This window comes from Notechis scutatus, chromosome 1 (assembly GCF_049901735.1).
Source record: "Notechis scutatus isolate UNSWTSFEM ecotype Mainland chromosome 1, rNotScu1.2, whole genome shotgun sequence".
In the NCBI taxonomy this organism is placed as follows: domain Eukaryota; kingdom Metazoa; phylum Chordata; class Lepidosauria; order Squamata; family Elapidae; genus Notechis; species Notechis scutatus.
The window spans coordinates 231139247-231145427 of record NC_142009.1 but is presented as its reverse complement, the minus strand read 5'-3'; positions in this window follow the sequence as shown (position 1 = coordinate 231145427).

Genomic DNA, 6181 nt, shown 5'->3' with positions numbered 1-6181 from the left:
AAGAATCTACCGTGATTGGCCGCGCCGATCGCGGGAGATTCAAAGCGCTGCCATTGGCCGCCGAGCCGCGAGCCAGCCTATATGAAGGACTGCTGCGGCTTGGATTTCTCAGACTGTTCTTATTCTAAATAAAGAGCTGAACTCACTAGAATGGTCTCGCGTCTCATTCGAACCGATCTACCCCAGATCTAACAAGTAACATTTGGGGAAGCTCTGGAGTTCATACACAAAACCCTAGGGTGCACATGAACTTGAGATATAAGGTTATATAATAGTGAAATTGAGTCTTAATTGTAAATGTTCTGAAGATTTTTCTGGCCCATATTAAAAATGTGATGGTTGTCTATTGTCATCCAAGATGAAGCCACACCTATTATCTCAGAAGGACTTGGACGGAGGCAAGTCACTTCAAAAACATTGGAATGCATATAAGAGAGTATTATGTCGTGTGATTAGTTCCTTATTATTTTATTTAAGAGATTTTAAAATTATTTACACTGGCAAAGATAGTAGACTATTTGGTATAGTTTCTAATGGCCAGAAGTGGCTCTCCAATATTTTCCATAGGACAGTGTTTCTCAATCTCAGCAATTTTAAGCTACAAGGACTTCCCTAGTGATGCATGCTGGCTAAGAAATTCTGGGAGTTGAAGTCCTCATAGCTTAAAATGGCTGACATTGAGAAACACCACCATAGTAGCTTTTTCTAAGTCATTTGGAAATGCAAACTGAGTCCTTTTGCACGGCAACATCAGTCAAATCATTGGGTACAGATTATTGTTCAGCCTCAAGTACAGCCACCATGTGCATTTGTTTAAAGTGTAGTTGTTTTTTAAAAAACCCACAACAACACAGAAGAGATCAAGCTTCTTGCAATTTTCCTGGTGTCTTTGTTTGCCTAGAGTGCCTCTAGCTAGTTCCTGATGAGCCTAGGGGGTATTCTGAGGAAATTAAGATGCCAGACATGACTGAAGCTTTTCTTTGCAATGTGTCTGAGTCCATCTAATTACTGCAGAGAGAGAGAGACAAGGAAAAGATGCTACTGCACAGGAAGGTGCATGGGGAAGGCAGGAGAAAGTGGTAAGCAAAAAGAGGAGACAGAAGAGATAAAAAGAGAGATGGAAGGCGAAGACTGAAAGAGGGAGAAAGCAAGAATACTAAGGAGGCTAAGGAGCATGTCCAACTGTCATCTCATCTAGGCCTCCATTAAGCCTGGCAGTGTCACCATATAGCCGTGATGGTGAACCTATGGCACACATGCCTTCCTCAAGCCTTTGTGAGGCTGAAAACCCTCAAACCGGCCAAAAATCAGCTGTGAGGCACAGTGCAGGTAAGGGGGTGGTGGGTGTGTGGGGATTACGTGTGCATGCACATTGCCTTCTGGGTGCTGCCATGCGAGTGCGGGCGTGCAAGCGCATACACAATTTTTGGCATAGGAGCCCAAAAAGGTAAGCCACCACTGCCATATAGCCTACTACAACCTTTGTAACGGTGCCTATGATTATGGCATTACTGATCTTACTATAAATAGTATTGTATTGCAGGGCTGTAAAATTTTGTTACCTGCCTTCCACCCTTGTCTGAGCAGAAAGATCTACTATCAGGCAAATAAATGAAATAATAAATGGTAATTGTGTCCTTTAGCATCACTGTGGTCATCTCTGGATTCTTTGAATTCTCTGGGTTTCCTCTCATCACTTCCTATGTTCCATTATTATTTTCTTTTACACTTAAAAAGTAGCTTCTGAGGACAGAGATCTCTGAGGAGGGTGACAAAAAGACAGAAACATGCATCTCTCTGTAATTCTCTCCAGACAGGACTGCAAGGATAGTCCTGTTCCCAGGGGGAAGAATGGGTGTGTGTGTGTGTGTGTGTCACTTTTTCCCCTGTCTTCTCACTGTAGATACTTGACTGTGTGATAAACACACACAGCTGCTTTAGGGGAAAACAGCAAAACCTAAAAACAGGGAAATAAATTATACACACAAATGATTAAAAATTTCTGCGGTAATGTAGGGAAGAATCTGTGGCACCTTATTTAGTGACTAGGCCAACAGGAGGACGATTCATCCTCTCCTGCAGCTGCCTGTATGGTATGAAATTCTCTTTCTTAGAGCCAGTGGTCCAACAACAGGGAAAAAGAGATTCTATTAAAGGATGGCCCAATGTGGAGATTCATCAGCCCTCCCAGGGATTTTCAGACAAGAAACACAACAAGATGAGCTAAATCTATTTATTGTAAGGCTACATTAAGAGAGTCTTGCAAGTGCAAAGCTCCTGCTGCCTGATCAATTATGGCCAGTCTTTCCTAAGTTTCTTTCTCTGACCATTAACTAACTATGGGCTCCCCGCTTTCTTGTCTGAACATTTCCTAAGCAGCACCTATTTCTCTTGTTCCTCAAGGTCATTCTTGTTCTGTATTAACATACTCCAGAAGATGAAATCTGATTGGTCCACACGGGCCGTTTCCTGATTGGTCTACTGAACGGCCGTGATTGGCTTTCTAAGAATCAACCGCAATTGGCTGAGCCGATCGCGGGAGATTCAAAGCCCTGTCATTGGCCGGCAAGCCGCGAGCAGTCCCTATATGAAGGGCTGCCGCAGCTCCAAGGTCCTGTACCGAACTATCTACCCGATCTAACAATTCTCACATGCTATTATAGCATTGCATTATTCATTTGCACAACAGCAATGTTTGAACAAGTTTTAATGTATATTTGGAATCCCCAGAGAGTCATATCTATGCATATTGATTTATAATCTCGATTTAGAGCAGCATTTATCAGACTTGGCAATGTTAATTTGTTATGACTGGGAAATTCTGGAGTTAAAGTCCACATGTCTTACCTTTGCCAAGTTTGAAAAATACTGATCCAGATTGTGCTCAGGAGAATCTGTCCACCAAGTTTGTGTGAAACGGACAGTGGCTTAAGATTTTTTTTGTTTTGTTTAGTACTTGAATTTTCAGAACAAATTATCTCAGTGCACAAATTATGCAGTGTAAGATACAGCCCCATATGTGACCATTTTAATCATGCAAAAGTGGTATTTCCACTGTTTCCATTGCAAAAATAGTAGTTTTGTTTAACATTTTCCCTGGTCTGTGGCAATATAGCTCTATATCTTGGACTGCTGTTGTTTGACTTACCAAAAGCAAAACCCATAATTTTAAATTTTGATGAGAAAGAAGTTTTTTTTTTTTTAAATTCCTTTCTAATTAATAAAATGTTCTTTCAAAAATATACTACAAGAGGCCCAAAGCTTTCTTTTTTCTTTTAGAACTTTGGATACTACTGATGAAAATGGAAGTTTACAGATCTGAAGTGACTAATAATCTTTAGTTGATTGTCAACTGTAAAATCAATCCTCAACAGAACAAATCATGCTTAAGGACAAGTTGTTATGTGTAAAGAACTGGAAGACATTTGCCTGGATCCAAATAACCACGCAACTTGTTCCATTCTTCAATTGGAACATCTGTTTCCTTTATACCAGGTGCCAATTCTCTTGAGAAATTCAGAAGCAGTTTGAAATCCAAAAAGGGCAATCTGTCAGTCATAAGAATTACATTTACAATTGTACTTGGCACACAGAGCCAATATTCAGTGAGCATCTGAAGTACCTCTTTACATGTCACCGATGGGTGGCAGCTTTTTTTCTCTGGACAGCAACAGTACTTTATGGATAATCGGCAGGAGGAAGTGTGCCAGCTGGTGACCAGGGTCAATCAAACAGTCCAGATTCAGAGGCTGAACTTACTCCTCTCACAGCAGCCTCCAACAGAGAGGGAGTTTGAATTACCAAATGCTTACAGAAAGATTTCATCATTAGACTGAGAATTTGCTTATTTACTTATATGTATTTATTACTGGATTTATATCCTGCTTTTTATTTTGTAGAGTGGTGCCTTGGCTCAGTGGTTAAGATGCTGGGCTTGTTGGCTGGAAAGCTGGCAGCCCAGGTTTGAGGTTTGAGCACCATGCGAAGGGGCAAGCTCCTATTCTCACCCCAGCTCCTGCCAATCTAGCAATTCGAAAGGATGCAAATGTGAGTAGATAAATAGGTATCACTTTGGTGGGAAAGTAACAGCGCTCTGTGAATCATGCTGCCCACATGACTGCAGAAATGTCTTCGGACAGTGCTGGCTCAATAATCTTGAAACAGAGATAAGCACTGCCCCCTATAATCAGCAATGACTAGTGGAGTAAAACCCACAGGGACACATTTTATTTTGTACAACACAATGCTCCTACCTTCTACCGTGTTTCTCCAACAATACGGCATCCACCAATAGGAAGACCCAGCATGTTTTCTAGGCATAAAATCAAATTAAGCCCCTCCCCCAAATTTAGGCCTAGTTTAAAACATGCAAAATAGGGGAAGGGTGGGGGGACTTGCCATTTGGAGTGCCGTTGGAGCTGCCACCGCCGTTTGGAGTGCCGTTGGAGCTGCTGCCGCCTTTTGGAGCTGCCTCTGCCGTTTGGAGCTGCCACTGCCGTTTGAAGCTGCCGCTTCCGCGTTTGGAGCACTGCCGCTGTTTGGAGCACCACCGCCACTCCAAACACGGCGGTAGCTCCAAACACGAAGCGGCAGCTCCAAATGTGACGGCGGCACTCAAACGGCGGCGGCTCCAAACAGCAGAGGCAGCTCCAAACACGGAAGCGGGCCGCCGCTGCCGTTTGGAGCGCCACCACCGTTTGGAGTGCTGCCGTCCACGTTTGGAGCTGCCACTTCCGTGTTTGGAGCTGCCGCCGTGTTTGGAGTGGCGGTGGTGCTCCAAACAGCGGCAGTGCTCCAAGCGCGAAGCGGCAGCTCAAAGCGTGACGGCGGCACTCAAGCGGCGGCAGCTCAAGCGGCGGTGGCGGCTCCGCTTCTGTGTTTGGAGCGCCTTCCCTTTGCCTTCGAAGGTAAGTGAATTATTTTAAAAACCTCCACTCATCCCGCCAGGGCTGCGGCAGAAACCGTACAGGCTGGGCAGAACCAGGAAACACCCCGGCTCGCTTTCCCGGCTCTGCTCAGCTCTCACTCCGGCGCGGCAGCCCTGATGGGATGAGCGGAGGATTTAAAATAATTCACTTTACCTCGAAAACAAAGGAAAGCGCCAGCGCCTGAAAAAGCAGTGTCTCCTCAGGGCTCCGGTTGCAGGAGGAGCCCTGACTGGCTGCACGTGGCTGCGCCCAAACGCCGCGGCGTTGCTGCTAACGCTCACGGCAGCAAGGGAGAAGGAAAGCAACGGTGATGGAAGGTCTCCCGAACATCAAGCTGTCGCCGCCCGCCTACCACCGAGGATGCAAGGGGAGAATTAAGTCACCCCGAAAAAGAGCGGCCTAGCCGGTTTTCGGGGTCAAAAAAATAAGGCCCGGCCTTATTATGTGGAAACACGGTATTTTTCCCACAACAACATCCCTGTGAAGTGAGAGAGAGAAACTATTGCAGTCACCAAAGGATTTGGACTTGATCATCTAAATCAGGACTGTCAAACTCCCAGCCCGTGGACCGAATGCATCATGCACTGGCCACGCCCATGCCCAGTTTAGCAAAGGCAGAAAAAAGTCCCAATACATCTGTGATACCACCGTGACCATGTGAGTTTGACACTCCTGATCTAAATAGTCCCTTCTGGTTTTATATTTCTATGTCATTCAGACAAGGCTGGTGACAACCCAAGGGCCACCAGTTGCTTGACTCCAGTGTTCACGGTATGAAAACCCCTCTCACTGAAGAAGGTATCTGTGCTGAGAATCAGTAAAGGCAGGAAAACCAAATATTCCCCAAAAGTTCACAAGGTTAGCAATGGGAAGATATAATGAATACTGAACCAGCTTTCCTGAACCCAACGTCCTCCAGATGCTTTGGGCTATGGCTGCTTTGCCCCATCAGGCAAGAGCCTTGTTGACTGTGGATGATGAAAGCTATAGTGCAAGATGCTAACTGGGGGATTCTGGGAGTTGAAGTCCAGTCAAAGTTGCCAAAGTTGGGAAACCCTGCTCTTGAGGCTGAAACATCCATACTTCTATGAGAAGTCATGAGGTAATCCCTTGAAGAAACGTAGAAGGGGAGGCAGAAGTATTTGGGTCAAGTGTTACAGATATATTTGGTTTATGTGTATGTGTATAAAAGCAGAGAGGGAGCAAAAGTGTACTATAAAAATAGCCTTTTAATATTACAAAACCAACAATAA